This window comes from Hyla sarda, chromosome 2 (assembly GCF_029499605.1).
Source record: "Hyla sarda isolate aHylSar1 chromosome 2, aHylSar1.hap1, whole genome shotgun sequence".
NCBI lineage: Eukaryota > Metazoa > Chordata > Amphibia > Anura > Hylidae > Hyla > Hyla sarda.
Genome location: NC_079190.1, coordinates 120,687,879 through 120,708,662, shown reverse-complemented (window position 1 = coordinate 120,708,662; position 20,784 = coordinate 120,687,879). Strand labels below are relative to the sequence as shown.

Sequence of the window (20,784 nt, the reverse complement as noted above, 5' to 3'; positions counted from 1 at the left end):
GCCCCACCCGAGTTCCCAATGGCTAATAGTATTAACTTTTCCCTATCCAGGAGGAATAGCACAGAAAACTGATAATACATAAAAAACAAGGTCTGAATAGGGCCTAAGACGGAAATATGCAAAAACAGACATTACAACGTTCAAGTAATCTCTATTACTAGCAGAACTTTACTATATCAGGCCTTGTGCAAAAGCCTTGTGGTAAAATAGTAAATTCAGAGTTCAATATTAGTCAGAAAATAGAGACAGGACATCTATGTACAGGCTTATTTTAATACCCAGATAGTTTTAGGTTTGCTAAGCACAAGTAAAGAAGGGCCATACATGCCCATGACTGTGTGCTCTGTAGAATTCAGTCATCAGTTTATACAAAGACTTTACTTCAAAGATTCAAAGAAAATGTCAAGAAATAAATCTCAGATTCCACTGGACTCAACAGAATATATTTACATTTTCACACGCTCTGTAGAAGAATAGAACAGAAACCACAGGAAAAATCAACTCATTTATCCACAATAAATTAGGCCACAGCTTTTGCCATTAAGACATGTCAAAAAAATATTACAAGAATCCTGCAAGAATTCACTTCAGGACAAGTGACTGTAGAACAGCTGCATTCCAAACATGACTGTTCATACATCATCTGGAATCCAGACTACAGCCCTTACATAGGAGGGAAGCAGCAGTGCTCAGACTAGACTTGCCCACACCACCAAACAGAACAAGAGGAAATGAGTCAGACAGGCAACATTACGACTTTCCTATTTAGATCAGGAATGCAATAAGAGAAATGTGCCTTTCCCACTTACTAATTCATTGTTAGGAGAAAGGGCCGTATCAGAGTGACTACAATGCAGAAGGTATCTGAGGACTTAGCCTCATTTTGCAAGATTTTATTTTATTAATAATGTTCACTGAATAATAAAAGAAATAAAGTACATGGATAGCTGTAAAAGATTAACTCTTTATATGCAGAATTTGTACATAATTTTTAATGCTATAGATTATTTATGGTTCACATATTTTCCACCATAATGAATTAGGTTATTTCAAAGTACATTATTGTTATATGGGCCAAATCAAAAATGAACAGGCCCAAGGTCAGCCACATTGCTGCATGGACTGTGTGGCCCTACAAAGAGCTCAGCAGGGTGGAACTTTTGGTGGGTGGGCAGAGGGTCTTTTCTTCACAGGATATGTAGATGATAGCAAACCTCTCTACCAATTTTGTGCCCTCATCTAACTGGTAATTTGGCTGAGCACTGTTATTATGTTAATTCAATACCTAGCTATATGTTGGCATCTCATCAAAAAAGTGATGCTGACTTATACCACTGTGCACTGCAGTGGGTCACATCAGCCCATAGGTAGTCAGCTAGTGACTACATGCGCGCAGTGGCCCTAATATAGGGACTTGGTGGCTATATCATTAAAGTGAAGGGGGCCTTTTTTGGCAGGATGCTGACATATAGCTAGGACATACTGTACTAAAATTCACTTTGTCCGCACTGCGGAGGTTTAGCCATAGTTGATTATGATTACTATGAAGAAGAAGCTCATAGAATTCTTTCAGACACAGAATACTACACCGAGATCAAATACGATCCCTTCCCACAGATTGAATGCAATCTGCACCAGCTTGTAAAGGAAGGAGCACAGGCAAACATTCTCAATAAGGATGAAGAAAAATATCTAAAGACAAGTAATGCCAACAAACCATACTTTTACTTCATACCAAAAATACACAAATCCATCAGTAACCCTCCCGGACGCCCAATTATATCCAATACCAACTCCCTCAATAGCAACCTATCTCATTATATCGATCTATTCTTACAGAAGTACATATTGCAACTGCCCAGCTACCTACGAGATTCAACCCAACTAATCAAAACACTCATAGATCTGCCCTGGAAACTGGGATACCTCTTCATCACGTGTGACGTCTCCTCATTGTACACTAACATCTCGCACCAGCTAGGATTGGAGTGTGTACAAAGCTTCCTGGCAGAGGATATGGAAATTCCATCCATCCAGAAGCAATTCCTCATTAAAGGACTGGAGCTCATATTATCCAACAACTACTTCACCTACCACAATAAAATATACCAACAGTGCAAAGGGACCGCGTATGCAAATCTCTTCATGGGGGCCTTCGAGTCCAAATTCATTTCAAATAACCCGGCACTATCACCATACATCACTATGTACCGCAGATACATAGACGACCTGTTTTTCATATGGGACGGTCCCAAAGAGTCCGCTGAGATTCTGCTCACTAATCTTAACAATAACAACTGGGGACTCCATTTCACAATGGGAAAAAAGCAGCCAAGAAATCCATTTTTTGGACCTGTGCATCAGCCACAATACCAAGGACATCATCACATCAACCTACCTTAAAACTGTTGATGTAAACAGCTATCTCGACTACGGTAGTGGACACTACAAGCAGTGGCTGAAGAACGTACCATACACCAATTTAAGTGGGTCAGTAAAAACTGTACCGAAAACGCCACATTTAAGCATCAGGCCGGAATCCTGGAGAAAAGATTTATGGAGAAGAAGTATCCTAAACTAATTGTTAAACAAGCATGAAAGAAAGTCCAATACAAGTCCCAGAAAGAATGTCTCATCCCGGACGCAAAGAAGAAGGAAAACCTGACAGACCAGGGGAACAAACAGAAAACTAACTTTATTACCACTTTCAACAACTCTGCCACAAGAATGAAACAAATACTGAAGAACAACTGGCACATCCTACAAAGTGATCCACATCTAAGAGATAGGATCACAAATCATCCTTAGGTAACGTTCCAGAGGGCACCCACATTTAAAAACCTTCTAGCCCCCAGCCAAATTCGGCAGCATAAAAGAAAAATCCACCTTTCCTCTGGGAAGCTTCAGATGCGGCACAATGCGGTGTAAGTGCTGCAAAGAAATAAAAAACAAGGCACATGCAATTAAATCACACTCTACGGAAGAAAGTTTCCAACTTAAATACAGGCTTACGTGCCAATCAGCCTATGTGATCTACCTGATAGATTGTGTCTGCGGCCTCCAGTACGTAGGTAGGACGACACAACACCTACACTCTCGTATAAATAAACATCGACAAAACATCAAAAATAAATTTCTACTGCATGGACTTTCAAGACACTGTGCCATCACACATCCGGAAAATGCAGATCCGTTCAAAGTCACCCCGATCGATTACATCCCGGACTGCTACTCCAACAGATTCGAACTCCTAAAGAAACGAGAAATCTACTGGATGTTCAAGCTAGGTACAGTCAACCCCAAAGGGCTAAATGAGATGGTGGAAACCATCATATAAATATTATTCCGTTGTCATGCCTACCTACAATACTATAATGTACATTGCTTACCACATATAGGCACACATTTGACAGCTACCAGCTGTGACATACCTCTCCATAGCCGGCAGATGCGCCTGTAATTGTGCGCAGTGTTACACGCTGCAATCTGTTTTTATTATTTAAAAAAACTACGGTTGTTAGCCACAACATACCTGGCTACAATTATATGTACAAATCTTACAACAATGTAATAATAATCTCTCTCTGTTCACTTTATGCAAATGTATGCCACACTAATTATTATGCAAATGAGATGTACTGCTGACCTTATGACCCGGCAGTAATGTAACTAGGGTATACTTAAAACCACTGGATACGTGCAGCTGTAATACTCTATGCCTGACGAAGAACCCGGCACGGGTTCGAAACTTTTATGTTGCATCCTTCTATATGTTGTCAATAAAAGCCAAACTGATTTTAAGGAATACTTTTGGCATATTGGTCGTTCTTGGGATTTTGGCGCCCGGTCACACGTTCCTATTTTTTCCTGTTTTCTAAATGTATCAAAGTGGCTCATGATGTATGATGAGTCTGTGCAGTTTTTTCAATACACTTTTTGATTTGTACTTTGTATGCCACCTAGTGAGTGGAGTTGCACAAAAATTTGGTGACTTTAAAAAGTTGCATGTAAAAAAAAATTAGCAAAAATGGGGTTTGTGCAAAAATGTGCTACTTTTCCCTATTGTCCTGCAGCATTAAAAACATTTTGCCCAGATGACAGACTTTGCAAGGTGCATCATTGGACTGAGAAAAGCAGGATGGTCATTTTGACTATTTACCTGCCATCTACGTCATTTTGACCAAGTTGTGTTAGGAGCTGTGTTTATGTGAGAGCAAGCACACAGCAAACAGGCCTCGGGTGCCCTACATTGACCTCTAGTAGAGAGTATTGTTTGATCCACCAACATACACGAGCAGCTCCCACAGTTTCCTTGTCCACCATCCAGACACAGTTAGTATCTTTATTACATACCTCTGTCTCATCTGGACCATTTCCAGTAGCTAAGCTAAATAAGGAAATTTAGCATCACAGCACCCATAATGTGTCCTGCCATTTGCAGCCAACCACTGTCGGCTTCATTTGCATTGGTGTTGTGAATGGGAAACCTGGACTTCTACGGACCACAACTGTATTGTCTTTAGCGACAAATTTAGGATCCAAACTAGTTGAAGGTGCTAAAATCCTGCCCTTCCCGTGAAGAGTCAGACTGTGTCCACTGCTGGTGTAATGATCTGGGGAGTCATCACATACAAAAGTCAGTGACCTCAGGTGATACAAGGAACAATAACAGCTCAGTGATGTGTACAGTACATGTGTTGCCTCTTATGGCAGGGCATCCAACTGGCATTTTTCAGCAGGATAATGCTCAACCACACACAGCAAGGTTTTCCAGGAATGTCTCTGCCAGATTGTAGCACTTATTTGAATTGCCCGGTCACCAGATTTATCACCAATCTAGCATTTATGGCAAACCAGCTTCAGCAACCTACAAGTGTACAGGATCTACAAGCCCAGTAGAAACATCTGTGGGCAAATGTGCAGCAGGATGCTATACAAAAAACGTATGCCTCCATGTCCAACCATATCTCACCATGTATCCAGGCTAGAGGCGGTGCAGAAGGGTACTAGAGCCTCCTATGAATTGTGCTGTCTCCCCAATAAACTTATTCTCTTGCTCTAATATTGCTATTGATTACATATATCATCATTACATTCACACATTGAAAGTTTCATTCAATTTCAACTCCTACTTGTTGTGTTTAGTTTTTTTTTGTCACTCTGTGTACTTAGCTTACTGGATATCTGGATTGGCACTATAAGGACAGCATTGAAGGGTAATGGTATCTGGGCAGTTGTCACATCATTTCTCATCACTACTGACACTATTAGGTTGTGTTTCCACTTGGCAGTTTTTCTGATAAACTCTGTCACTGCAGTTTTTGAGCCAAAGCAAACAGTGGATCCTTGAGGAAGGAGAAGTGTAAGGCCGGGTTCACACTAAGGATTCTTCTGTTCCATTCACAAAGCAGAATTTCTTCTGCAGGAATTTCATTGAAGTGAATGGGCTATAAATTCATGCTCAATTTTCATGCAGAATCCAGTGCAGAAATTCTGCCGTGTAACCCCAGCCTTAGTGTGAACCTGGTTTAAGTCCTTCCTTTATATATCCCTTTCCTTTGGAATACACTTCAAAAGCTGCTGTGGCACATTTCCAAAAATAAGCCAAGTGGAAACACAGCCTTAATCAGATTTTGTTTAAAAAAAAAAAAAAAAAATTGAAATAATGTTTGCAATAGGAAAGTATGGATATACAATAATTTTACCTCCTGGCTTCTTCTACCTGAATTGCAATGGTCGTCGTGGACAAATGTCCAAAACCTAATAAATCATCAATTCAGAGGATGCACAGCGAAGATGTTTTTTCATACATGTCTTTGATATTTGGCGTTTTGTACTTGAAAATAAATTCACATTCCATGTTAATCCTCTCTTGAGTTCCGAAGATATACTAAGATCTTAGGTTGGCTTTGACCCAGTTAAAACAGTCATTGTTATGCCTCTGAAATAAAATGCGATATACTGTTGCTACATAGTTTTACAATTACTTTCAGGCACGCTTATCAAATTACATGCACAGTTGGCATGGTTACTCGCTCCCAGATCCAAAGCAGATGCTAGTACATAATATTATATTTATTATACAAAGTACTTGGATCTTCTTCATACATTTCGTGTTCTCTATATCCTCTGTTTGTTCTATCACATTCTCCATTTTCTCAAGTAACAATTAATGATGCAGTTAAATTATGATATGGTTTATTATTATGAGCTATGAATGGAAGATATCTGCACAGAGGCATATGAGGCGGGAGGAAATTAGATGAAGAGTATCCTTTCGGTAGAAAGCATGATATGTCATTAAAGGGGTACTCCACCCCTAGACATCCTTTGGAGAGGGAATAAGATGTCTGATCGTGAGGACCAGCCGCTGGGGACCCTTGCGATCTCGGCTGTGGCACCCCAGGCAACTGGTGCATGGAGTGAACTCTGCTCCGTGCTGGATGACTGGCGATGCAGGACGGAGGCTCGTGAGGTCATGGCCACGCCCGCTCGTGACATCCACCCCCCCTCAATGCAAGTCCATGGGAGGGGGCGTGACGGCCGTCATGCCCCCTCCCATAGACTAGCCTTGAGGGGGAATGGCCGTGACGTCACAAGCCTCAGGAGCTGCATCAGACGCTCTAAACAAATGTCATGTGCAGCAGGGAGATCGCGTGGGTCTCCAGCGGCGGGACCCCCGCAATCTGACATCTTATCCCCTATCCTTTGATAGGGGATAAGATGTCTAGGGGCAAAGCACCCCTTAAAGGTTCTGTCCTTATACTTTATAGATACACGGTAGAAGTCAGAAAAGTATTATAGGTCCACACAGAACAGATCTTTTTGCCATAAATCTGCTATTGATTTTGACAGAAATCTGCTGATTTTTTATTTATTTTTTGCAAATTTACAGCAGATACAAATGCAGCAACAGAAATTCTGTGACTTTCAAAACCTGTACAGAATTTCTGGACAAAAATTTCTTGAACTTAAAAAACTAAATATTTAGAGTAGAAACACTTCAGATTCTAAGGAGCTTGAGGAAGGAAGGGTGCCTTCTCAGAGCACAGATGGGTTAACATGGCAACACAGGTTCTAAAAAAGACCCCCAGGCCTGCCATCTATATTTGTCTATGAAAACATGTTGCTTGTTATTGTAACCCTGCAATAATGCATCGGAATACTAATGATATAACCTACATCAATATGCACAATGCAATCGGAAAGTCGGCAGACCCTTTAACTTGTTTCACATTTATGCAGCATTGTGATAAAAAAAAAAAAATTAAATCTAGTTTTGTCACTTCAATCTACACTCACTACCCAATGTTAAAAATCTTTGCTAATTTATTGAAAATAAAAAAACTAAAATATTGCAGCTACATAAGTATTCAGACCCTTCAGGCTTCTTGGGTATGATGTCACAAGATTTGCACACCTGGACTTAGGAATTATCTGCCATTTTCCTCTGCAGATCCTCTCCAGCTCCATCAGATTGGCTGGGGATCGCTGATGGAAGCCATTTTTTAGGTCTCTCCAGGGTGTTTCGATGGCCGCCACAGAGGACCACACCAGTGTGAACACCTACCATGTGCTCCCTGCCAGAGAGCTAGGAGAATGCTAGTAGAAAACCCATATGCAGTCTCCTGCTGATTAAAAATGCCTGGGCTGAATGGGTGGAGTGGAGTGCTGGCTATGAAAGAGGGGAGAGATTACAAATGTGAAACAAAAATGGATAAATAGAAACATAGCCGCACATTCTAAAATCCTCTTAGTTTTTTAAATTATGCTGAGAAGCAAGTAGATAAAAATACAAATTGTAGATGTCTGGCTATTTTTCTGTTTCTCTACTTTTGTTGTACATTTGTAGTCTGTCCCCTCTTTCATAGCTAGCACTCCACTCCACCCATCCGGCCCAGCATTTTTATATAGCAGGAGACAGCATATAGGTTTCCTCCTAGCATTCTCCCAGTCCTCTGGCAGGGAGCACATGGTAGGTGTTCAAACTGGTGTTCTGCTCTGTGGCGGCCATTGTTTCTGTGATGCTTTGTCTGGGCTTGGTCGGGCAGCTGCATGGCTGCCTGACCACTGAGTTATTCCCCCTGTGGGCTTGGTGTTGCGGAGGCAGTTGTCGCCGCCCGGTGCTACACCAGTGTTAGGTTAGGGCCCAACTCTGACTAGGGGCCTTGACGTGGGGAGTGGGCTTGTACTTTTTGATAAAAATGTATACTAACAACCTGTTAGTTTTTGAAATTATTGTTTTACATTTAATTTGTCTTATACTGAGGAGAGGATTTTTTGCCGACAAGCCCAGATTGGTGGAGTGCTGCAGTGGTGGTAGACCCTGTGGAAGTTGTTTCATCTGTACACAGGATCTTTGGAGTTCAACCAGTGTGATCACTGGGTTCTTGGTCACCTCTCACCAAGTCCCTTCTCTCCTGATTACTTAATTTGGTGGGGTAGCCAGTTCTAGGAAGAGTCTTGGTTGTTCCAAATGTCTTCATTGAAAGAATTATGGATGCCTCTGTACTCAAGAACTTTTGCTGCAGCAGATGGAGTTTTGCACCATTTTCCAGATATGTGCTTCTATACAATCTTGTCTCTGAGCTCTACAGGTAGTTCTTTCCGCCTTATGGCTTTTATTTTTTCCTGATATGCATTGTCAGCTGTGAGACCTCATACAGACAGGGATGTGCCTTTCCAAATCATGTCCAATCAGCTTAATTTACTAGGTGACAAGGTGTAGAAACATCTCAATAAGGAGAAATGGGAGACCCCTAAAGCTTTCTGTTTCATATTCTCATTATTGGGTATTGAATGCAGATTGTAGGGAGAACACTTTTTATTTTTATATAGCACAAAAAAGCAAAAAAGGTTTGAATGCACTGTATGAAATTGAAAGATTGCTGCTTTAAAGGGGTACTCCGGTGGACATTATTATTATTATTATTTTTTTTATTAACTGGTGCCAGAAAGTTTTGATTTGTAAATAACTTCTTTTAAATATAGCTGCTGAATACTACAGAGGAAATTATTTTCTTTTTGGAACATAGAGCTCTCTGCTGACATCACGAGCACAGTGCTCTTTGCTCACATCTCTGTCCATTTTAAGAACTGTCCAGAGTAGGAGAAAATCCCCACAGCAAACATATGCTGCTCTGGACAGTTCCTAAAATGGACAGAGATGTCAGCAGAGAGCACTGTACTCGTGATGTCAGCAGAGAGCGCTGTGTTCCAAAAAGAAAATAATTTCCTCTGAAGTATTCAGCATCTAATAAGTACTGGAAGGATTAAGATTTTTTAATAGAAGTAATTTACAAATCTGTTCAACTTTCTGGCACCAGTTGATTTTAAAAAGTTTTTCACTGGAGTACCCCTTTAAGCCCCACACTGTTGATTTAATACATTAAGAGCTTGTTCACCAGAAATACATACATGGTACCATTGCTTTCATAACAATCCAATGAATAATGTTAACTTATGAATTAGGCCCCTTGCTTGTTTAGAGGCTTCCGCCATGATGTACATTGGCAAAATGTCTTACAGGGATCCAGGTGGACACACACAGAAAGGACATACATTCAGGAAACTGTGCCTGTGAAAATGAAAAAAAAAAGATGCTTAAATCCCTTGATAAATCTCCCTCATTGACCTTAAGGGACCAAATGTAATCTAATTGTAACAACATTTGGTCCCTTAAGGTCAATGAGGGAGATTTATCAAGGGATTTAAGCAGCTTTTTTTTTTTTTTTCATTTTCACAGGCACAGTGGGATGAGCGGGTAAAAGATGTACAGGAGAGTGACAAGCTTTGTCACCTGCCCTCACATCTCCCGCCCACGCAACCCTTACCCTTTATTATGTGTTAGTATAGTGTAGTGTAGTGTTTTTAGGGTACATTTGCACTGGCTGGGGTTTACGGTGAGTTTTCCGTTAGGAGTTTGCACTGTGGCAGTAAATTTGCTGGAGCTCAATCTTGAAGCAGGAAACTCACTGTAAACCTGCCGGTGTGAGTGTACCCTGTACATTCACATGGGGAGGTCAAACCTCCAGCTGTTATAAAACTACAATTCCCAGCAAGGACTGACAGACCGTGCATGCTGGGAGTTGTACTTTTGCAACAGCTGGAGGCACACTGGTTGGAAAAACCTTCAGTTAGATTCTGTTACCTAATTCAGTATTTTCCAACCAGTGTGCCTCCAGCTGTTGCAAAACTACATCTCCCAGCATGTACTGATCGTCAAAGGGCGAGCGCAAACTCCTATTGGGAAACTCACCACCGCCAATGCGAATGTACCCAAAAAACACTACACTACACTATACTAACACATATAAAGGGTAAAACACTACATATACACCCCCTTACACTATCCCCCCCCCCCCAATAAAAATGAAAACGTATCATACGGCAGTGTTTCCAAAACGGAGCCTCCAGCTGTTGCAAAACAACAACTCCCAGCATTTCCAGCAAGCCACTGACTGTCCAGGCATGCTGGGAGTTTAGCAACAGCTGGAGTCACCCTGTTTGGGAATCACTGGCGTAGAATACCCCTATGTCCACCCCTATGGAATCCCTAATTTAGTCTTCAAATGTGCATGGTGCTCTCTCACTTCGGAGCCCTGTCGTATTTCAAGGAAACAGTTTAGTGCCCCATATGGGGTATTTCCGTACTCGGGAGCAATTGCGTTACAATTTTTTTTTTCTATGAAAAGGAAAAGTTGGGGTCTACACCAGCCTGTTAGTGTAAAAAAAAAAAAATTACGCTAACATGCTGGTGTTACCCCATTCTTTTTATTTTCACAAGAGGTAAAAGGAAAAAAAGACCCCCAAAATTTGTAACGCCATTTCTCCTGAGTACGGAAATACCCCATATGTGGGCGTAAAGTGCTCTGCGGACGCACAACAGGGCTCAGGAGTGATAGCACACTATGTACATTTGAGGCCTAAATGAGTGATTTGCACAGGGGTGGCTGATTTTACAGCGGTTCTGACATAAACGCAAAAAAAATAAATACCCACGTGTGACCACATTTTGGAAACTACACCCCTCACGGAACGTAACAAGGGGTATAGTGAGCCTTAACACCCCACAGGTGTTTGACAAATTTTCGTTAAAGATGGATGGGAAAATGAAAAAAAAAAATCACTAAAATGCTGGTGTTACCCTAAATTTTTAATTTTCACCAGAGATAATAGGAAAAAAGCCCCCCAAAATTTGTAACTCCAAATATGTGGATGTAAAGTGCTCTGCGGGCGAATTACAATGCTCAGAAGAGAAGGAGCACCATTGGGCTTTTGGAGAGAAAATTTGTCCAGAATTGAAGGCCACGTGTGTTTACAAAGCCCCCATAGTGCCAGAACAATGGACCCACCCCCCCACATGTGACCCCATTTTGGAAACTGCACCCCTCACGTAATGTAATAAGTGGTGCAGTGAGCATTTACGCCCCACAGGTGTCTGACAGATTTTTGGAACAGTGGTCCGTGAAAATGAGAAATGTAATTTTTTATTTGCACAGCCCACTGTTCCAAAGATCTGTCAAACGCCAGTGGGATGTAAATGCTCACTGCACCCCTTATTAAATTCTGTGAGGGCTGTAGTTTCCAAAATGGGGTCACATCTGGGGGGGTCCACTGTTCTGGCACCACAGGGGGCTTTGTAAACGCACATGGCCCCTGACTTCCATTCCAAATAAATTATCTCTCCAAAATCTCAATGGCGCTCCTCCTCTTCTGAGCATTGTAGTGTGCTAGCAGAGCACCTAACGTCCACACATGGGGTATTTCCATACTCAGAAGAAATGGGGTTACAAATTTTGGGGGGCATTTTTTCCTATTATCCCTTGTAAAAATGTAAAATTTGGGGGGGAAAAACAGCATTTTAGTGAAAACATTTTTTTTTCATTTACACATCCAACTTTAACAAAAGTCGTCAAACACCTGTGGGGTGCTCCCTGTACCCCTTGTTACGTTCCTTGAAGGGTGTAGTTTCCAAAATAGTATGCCATGTGGGTTTTCCACAGAAAATGTGGTGGATTTCAGCTGAGGAAAACCAGAGGGATCAGAACATGTGTAAAAAAAGCAAAGTGTAGGGAAAGTGGAAAATGTAGGGAAACCTTAGTAAATACCGTGGAAAATAAATTGTAGGGAATTAAAACCCACAAAGAAACCTACACGCCACTCTTAGTAAATGAGGGCCATTGTATATGTGAATCAATATATAATTTATTTGGAATGTCTATTTTGCTTACAAGCAGAGAGCTTCAAAGTTAGAAAAATGCAAAATTTTCCATTTTCCAAAACTTTTATTCCAAAAAACAGTCCCCCACAAGTCCTCGTTACAAAATGTTAATATTAAACAAAAAAAATGCTGGTTATCGTAGTCCACCAAATCTGAAGTAGCCCACAGGATAGACGGATCTGAAATGAAAAGAAAAAAAAATAGTTTAGTACATTTAGGGGGAGAAAAAAGTGGTTAAAAAAATGTATCAAAACACACAATTTTTATGCTTATGTGTGCTAAGAAAATGGTATTCCAAAGTGATTTTATTGGTTTTTGCTTATGTGAGTCAAATTTATCAACCCCCTGTGATCGTATGATCACATAAGCAAACCCAAAGAAAGAAAAAAAATGCCTACAGAACTCGCTTACCGAAGCAAACAATGATAAATGTCCCCCAATGAGTTTACTTGAACACCTCAGACTATACATTGGCATTCAATTTTGCTGATGTACAGCCTGACATGAACCGAAAAACATGGTGTGAATGCAGCCTTATACTGCATAATGCATATGGTAAAAAAAAAAAACTCCATCATTAAAATGAAATTATAAAAAATTGTTAAATGAATGTTTGCCAAAATGTTACCAATAACATACAGCACACATATTCAAGGTAAAACCTCATCATGTCCTCCACATTTATTTCTCTCTTAAAGCTTGCAAATAAAAAAAATATCATAAAATCCAAACAATACATACCAGACGTGTTTCGAACCCTTGATTCTGGGTTCTTACTCAAGGCTAGTGTGTCAATAGGAAGGATCAGAATAATAGAAGTCATATTCCTTCCTGATCAGGTGTACATAGCTGTCCACATAACAACAAAACATTGCCCTGAGGTAGGGAAGGGTACCAATAATACCAACAATACCATGCCCGGGAGGCACTAAAACCCTTATAATTCCTTATCCCATAAAAATGTACATTTATTTTATATATATATATATTTTAAAACCGTACAAAAAGTGTATCCGTGTATAATGATTCGTTCGTGTCTGACCCAAACTTTCTTGAGTTTTGGTTTTGATCTTTGGCTCTGATTTTTGACTACTCTCCTGCTTAGTGTTCCAGTACTCTGCTTACTCCTGTTATTGACCCCAGCTAGTCTGACCTCGCTTTACTGTGTGTTTGTCTAGATTTATTTCTGTTAGTTTTGTGTGCTTCCAGCTGTTCCCGGACTCCGACTAGTTTGCATTTTATGGTTTTGATTCTGTCTGTCCCTACACGTACATTGGAAGGGACAATCCTCGTGGTTGTGAACCCGTTGTTTAGGATGGGAACGCAAGTAGGCAGAGACAGAGGGTGTGGGCAAGATTAGGGCTTCACTCTTTCCCTACCCAACGTGACAAAATGTTAAGTTTTATGGGGTAGAAATTATGAGGGTTATAGTGCTTTCTGGGCAGGGGCATACCTAGAGCATTTGGCACCCCGGGCGGACCCTTTGTTGGGCACCCCCCACACCCTTCCCCCCCTTAATTACACCCCCCTCCCCCCCCTTTATTTACCCCCCTCCTCCCCCCCTCTTAATTACACCCCCTCCCAGGAACGGATTGACAACACTCGGGGCCCACGGACCAAAAAAAAGCAAGGGCCCCTACTAGGCTCTGCAGCTCGTCAATCTTCTGCCACGCCCCTATTCCACCTAAATCCCACACACAATAAATAAAAATGTATATATATATAAGAAACACTTTAACATAGGTAAATTTCCATGACTAATAATACTGGTATACAAGGAGTAAATATATACCACCACACAATAACTGGATAATACTGCCACACTGTACTGAATAAAACCACTATACATAGACCAGTATACTATAAATGATATGTATAAGTGATTATATACAGTACCATATGGCGGTAGATATCAGCTGTACACAGGATCTGTATACAATATAAGTGATTATATACAGGACCATATGGCGGTAGATAACAGCTGTACACAGGATCTGTATACCATATAAGTGATTACAGTTACATTTTGGGACTCACAATTACATCTTTTCTGATCAGCGGTGTCCTCTTTCCTTTTCTTCTCCGTCCGGATAAGACCGCCATGTGGATCTCTTAACATCTGCAGGAAAAACATGTCAAACTCTGCATTTTTCCAGTGCCCTCCAATCCTCTACACAATCTTTCCATCTATAGGCCCACAAACTGTAATAATGCCCTGCTTGGTGTCCTGCACAGTAAACGGGCAGGTAGGTAGGTAGCCAGGTAAATAGGTAACTAGGTAGGTAGATCAGGAAGCCAGATATGTAGGTAGGTGACAAGTTAGGTAGGTAGGGGGCTAGCTAGATAGTTAGGCATCCATGTATGAAGGCCAGGCATGTACATAGTTATGTAGCTGGATATGTAGGTAAGTAGTTTGGCATCCAGGTATAAAGTTAGGTAGCCCCCCTTCCCTGTAGGTATAGGCAGCAGAGTTAAACCCCCTTCCCAATAGGTATAGGAACAGAGTTAACCCCCCTTTTTCCATAGGTATAGGCAGCAGAGTCCCCCCACCCCCTTTCCCCGTAGGTATAGGCAGAGTAAAAAAAAAAAAAAAACATAGGTATAGGCAGAGTTAAACCCCTTTTTTTCACATAGGTATAGGCAGATTCCCCCCTCCTCTTCCCCATTGGTATAGGCAGAGTTACCTTCCCCTCCCCTCTTTCCCATGGGTATAAGCAGGTACACCCCCCCCCCCCTCTTTCCCATAGGTATAAGCAGAGCTACACCCCCCCCCCCTCTTTCCCATAGGTATATGCAGTTACACCCCTCATTCCCATAGGTATATGCAGTTACACCCTCCCTCTCTTTCCCATAGGTATATGCAGTTACACTCCCCCTCTCTTTCCCATATGTATATGCAGCTACACCCCCCCCTCTTTCCCATAGGTATATGCAGTTACACCCCCCCTTTCCCATAGGTATCTGTAGAGTAACCCCCCTCCCCTTCCCCATAGGTATATGTAGAGTAACACCCCCCTCCCCATAGGTATATGTAGAGTAACCCCTCCCCTTCCCCATAGATATATGTAGAGTATCCCCCCTCCCTTTCCTTTCCCCATAGGTATATGTAGAGTAACCCCCTCCCCATAGGTATATGTAGAGTAACCCCTCCCCTTCCCCATAGGTATATGTAGAGTAACCCCCCCCCCTCCCCTTCCCCATAGGTATATGCAGAGTAACCCCCCCTCCCCTTCCCTTCCCCATAGGTATATGTAGAATAACCCCCCTCCCCTTCCCCATAGGTATATGTAGAGTAACCCCCCCACCTTCCTCATAGGTGTATGTAGAGTTGAGAAAGAAAATAAAAAAAAGGATGCTCATCTGATATCCCACACAGTGATCTCCTCAGCTGCAGGCCCGGGTCTTCTCCCCTCCACAGTACAGGCGCTGATGAGTAACGTCATCGGCGCCTGTACTGCATGCTGCGTGGGGGCGGAGGTCACGTCTCCTCTGTGTAAGCTGCAGATGCGGCTCACACAGGGGACGCCTTCTCCTGTATGTGCGTGTATCACGAGTGTCCCGGATCCTCAGTAGTGGTGGCGGCGGCGGGTCAGTCCGCCCCTGGCACCCCCCTTGTGAGCGGCAAACCCCTCCCCCCCCCCCCCCCTTAGTACGCCACTCTTTCTGGGCAAGAGTGTTATTGACATAGCTGTGAATCAACTCAAAAAAACTCAAGTAACCCTTCCATATCTAAAATGAACACATAATATGGTTCACATTGATGCATTATTTCCTACCATGCATTAAATATGCATTGTTTATCTATTTGTTGTTACTAATTGCATCTTTCTATTCTACATTTGTAAGTTATTTCTTACAATGAATAAAACATGCACAATTTTAGTATAAAGAATCTACCAAAAATGCCTTTGTGGACAAACCCGTACCCTTTTCTCAAAGCATGTCCAACTCTTGACATGTGATTAGTCCTAATTGCTGGTGCTCTGTTTTCTCTCTTACTAGGCTAATTTTATTTTTCTCTACAGCATCAGATCTTAGGCAAAAATGTTCCTAATATATTTTCCTTCTAATATGTCCTTTAATGTTCTCCATACATACTGACTAAAAACAGAAGATCTCTCCGAAGCCTTGATTCAATAAATATATCAACATGATCTGATACATATGTGGAAGATAAAGCTGAATGACTTTTTCATTTTAAACCTGAATTTGCGGTATCTGTCTTAGTCACACAGCAGTGAGTCACTGAAAAGCCATTATGACTATGAATTGGAATTTTAATCTTCTTGCCGGTAATGGAAAACACTTTTCAATAATGAATTTGACATCATTATGGTCAGTAAAAAAATGTATATTTATTTAATACCTTGCAAAGACCTGTGACACTGAAGTTATTGCTAATGCTGGAGAATAAAATAAAATGAAAATGATATTGTACTGATGAACATGACATAACTATCACATAGTTCATAAACATCTCAGAGGACAAAACATTCTAGAAGATATAATTATTGCTACATGAGTTCTCTTTAAAGCAAGCTGATCCTATGTTCTCATAGTTACAGTATAGTAATATCACTTATTACACTACGAACTCTTACTATGAATGAAAAGAATATACAGTATTTTGTAAAGAGGCATTCATGGCATATGCATTGTAAATACATATGTACCCATAAATATACAAACACATTCTGTGACACACATACACAAATATCCCCAATGCAATATTCACCTTTCACCAGCAGATGGCAGACAAGCAAGAAATCAATAAAGAGCATTTCCCATATAGGAAATTTATCACCTATTTATTTACTAATAATTGATACCAGACAGTCTAAGTCACACTGTGTTTCAGCAGGACATTGGCCCACAGTTTAAAAGGTATGCCAACATATTGGAGCACCCCCAAAGTTTCTAAGAAACGTAGTCTACTACTAGCGACTATGTTTGGACCATTTCCAGAATTTATGCTTGATTTGAAGTGACTCAAAAGCATGGTCTGCTGCATTATTGAGGAGTATACATTCTGCAAAATAGGAGTATACATTCAAGAAAAGGGACCAAATAAAGTCCAGAGTAGACTACGCTTGGTCCATTAAAGAAGTATTTTGGATAATAGTTTTTCATAAATATTTAGGCTAAGGGTCTTGCTAAATAGAAAAAATGCATATACTTATTTCTCTCACCCCCTGCTGCTGCCACAGTGTTGGTCCCCGATGCACAGCACTACCTTGTGTCAGTTTTGACACAAGTACCTGCTGGCTCTGCCAATCAGTGGTTGAGGTAATTGGTACACCACTGCAGTCACTTATTGGCTGAGGGTGGCAGGTCCTTGTGTCAAAATTGACACAAGGTAGTGCTGTGCATCGGGGACCAACACTGTAGCAGCAGCAGAAGAGTGAGGGAGGTAAGTATTTGTATTTTTCTACTTTACAGAACCTTAGATTGGAGTATTATAAAAAATAAAAAAAAACATCTGAAATACCCATTTTAGCCTGTTGTTAGTACATCACACATTGGCATACCTTTTGGACACTATGCCTGGACTCCACTAAACATTTTTGGGCTGAAGAAAAATGCTAGCTGCAAGCCAAGCCTTGGCATCCAAGCAGTAGATGTTCATAAATATGTCTATAAATCTATAAATATATCTGTCAATACGTAGGACCACCTTGGTGGTTAGTAAGTATATAAAAGGCCCGTACATAAAAAATATGGTAAAATGCTGTTCTGTGTAAAATCGCCTCTGAGTGGCGAAAACAAGTTTGAATTTCATATTACAAGGCATCATTACCATAATTCACATCATATTCTTCCTCAGGAGCCATTCACTGCAGTAATAATAGAGGAATACAAGTAAGGCGTAGATGATTTCTTACAACAAAATAACATTAACGCTTATGCAAACCTGCAGAATTCTTAATTGTTGATCTAATCTGATCCCCATTTGGTGTCAGGATGATTTAAGCCCCCCCCCCCCCCCCCCCCAATGACAACCACTGCCACTTACCCGAATCTTCTCCCTCCCCTAGTTGAATTTTATAAATAAGGATATTTTTTTTTTGCTCTTTAAGGACTGAAACTGACTTGGAGACTACAATATAGAATATTGGTGTTACATTATGTGGGTGTTCTCCGCTGTGTTCCCGGTATGGTATTATCCATTGCTATTCATAAATTGTAAATAAGCGATACATTCTGCCTTTATTTTCTTTCATTTCATTCATTTCCTGGGTGTCTGAGTACTGACCGCAGTCCTAACATCTCAAGAATCTACTCTAACTGCGAGAATTAATGAGGTTCCTGATGTTTCTCTGATGTGAGGAATTCATGTGATGCAGATCATGTTCACTCACAGCCAGGGGTCATATACCTCCTTAAACCTGCTACCGGCCTGTTGACCTGCTAAGCAAAAAAAATGGCCTTTTGGAATGTAATGGATTATAAAGTCTTGAATAGACTTCAGGAGGATTTCTCACAATGTGAACAAGGCTTAGCATTCCAAGCTACAGCTAGAAGCCATAGAACAAATCATATGGGAGTGAACATGCACAGATACAGTGAGGACATACTTTGGTGGATCAAGTCAACAACATATTTCATACAAAAGATATGTGGACAGTATATTTGCTATTTTATGGTCAAATATTTATGCACATTATCTGTGTCAGATCATAAGTTTACAAGGAGGCCCCACAGCAGTTCCCTTTTTGGTCATATTATCCAGTACTGGCAGGAGATTCCATTATGATAAAAGTACATAAAAAAAATAGTTACAATACGCTTTTCTGAAAATTGAAGTATTCTACTGATCTTTACAAAGTAAGCCAAGTCACCTCCTGATGAAGTAGTCGAGGTGTCTGCCGGGGTCCCCACACGGTCTTGGGTGGGCAATCTACTTCAGGTTTGGGACCTTATAATCTTCTTTTCTAATAACTGTTGCCAGATGTTGATGAATTGTTGATGCATATTATGATGTCAATCGCCTGGGTACAATCTATATATATATAAAACTCAACGTGTGTATGTATGTGTGTGTGTATGTATGTATGTATGTGTGTGTGTGTATGTTCCAGCATCACGTCCAAACGGCTAAAGATATTAACATGAAACTTGGTACACATGTTACTTACATTATACAACAAACATAGGATAGGTGATTTAACCCTTACTCACCCCCATTTGCCAGGGGCGGGGTTTATGTTTAAAGTCCTATACAAGTCAATGGGAAATATATATATTACTGCAAAACTTCTAAACGGCTGGATATATTTCGATAATACTTGGTCACATGTTACTGATATGTCCACTTAAAATATAGGATAGTTAATTTAACCCTTAACTACCCCCATTTGTGAAGGTTGGGGTTTTTGTTTAAAGTCCCATGCAAATCAATGGGAAATGTATGTTCCCACATAACTTCTGTACGGCTGGAGATATTTCAATACCTGGTCACATATTACAGGTCGGAATGTGAGGACGGAATGAGAGGTCAAGATAGGAGGTCAAGATAGGAGGGCGGGATGGTCGGGATAGGAGGTCGGGATAGGAGGTAGAGATAGGAGGACGGGATAGGAGGTCGAGATATGAGGATGGGATAGGAGGTCGTGATAGGAGGACGGGATAGGAGGTCGAGATAGGAGGACAGGATAGGAGGTCGTGATAGGAGGACGGGATAGGAGGACGGGATAGGAGGACGGGATAGGAGGACGGGATAGGAGGACGGGATAGGAGGACGGGATAGGAGGACGGGAAAGGAGGTCGAGATATGAGGACGAGAAAGGAGGACGGGAAAGGAGGACGGGAAAGGAGGACGGGAAAGGAGGACGGGAAAGGAGGACGGGATAGGAAGACGGGATAGGAAGACGGGAAAGGAGGACGGGAAAGGAGGACGGGAAAGGAGGACGGGATAGGAGGACGGGAAAGGAGGACGGGAAAGGAGGTCGAGATAGGAGGACGGGAAAGGAGGACGGGAAAGGAGGTCGAGATTTGAGGACGGGAAAGGAGGACGGGATAGGAGGACGTGATAGGAGGACAGGATAGGAGGTCAGGATAGGAGGTCGGGATATGACAACAATATATGAGGACGGGATATGAAGTCAAAAGCTTCCTCCTTTGTTTATTTTCCTCCCCAACAAGGATTAGGAAGGAAAAACCAGGCAACACCGGGTACTCAGCTAGTATGTAATATATGGTGAAGTGATCTGGTCCTGAGTTTTCCTACCCACCCCATACTTATATACAGAGATTTATATACATGTGGCATACCACCGGTTCATGGGGCTATATGTTTTTTTTTAGGAATTTTGTTCTTGTCTTGTGTAATTTATGTGTGTTATTATTCAAAGGGGTTATCCAGCGATTTATTTTTTATCTTGGCATTCTTCCTGGACTGCCGCAATAAGAGTAATAAACTCCCGTCCTCCAGTCCCAGTTCTCTTACAGCTTTTGGGGCCGACACGTCACCCTGCGGTCAGCTTATCAGTCAGCTAGTCCAGTCTCAGCGATGTATGGAGCTGGAGCCCGAGCCCAAACTTTTTTCTGCACAGGCCTGTTAC

The 20,784-nt window shown here is 41.4% G+C and overlaps 1 long non-coding RNA gene across 1 annotated transcript in view; it reads right to left on the bottom strand.

The window, feature by feature from the left end:
* Window positions 1–12,229: 12,229 nt before the first annotated feature.
* The window catches only part of LOC130357717 (uncharacterized), a 46,060-nt gene continuing 37,505 nt past the window's right edge, over window positions 12,230–20,784 (bottom strand). Inside the window, exon 3 of the long non-coding RNA XR_008889229.1 lies at window positions 12,230–12,402. This is a non-coding gene — a long non-coding RNA (uncharacterized LOC130357717). The remainder of the gene's footprint in view (window positions 12,403–20,784) is intronic.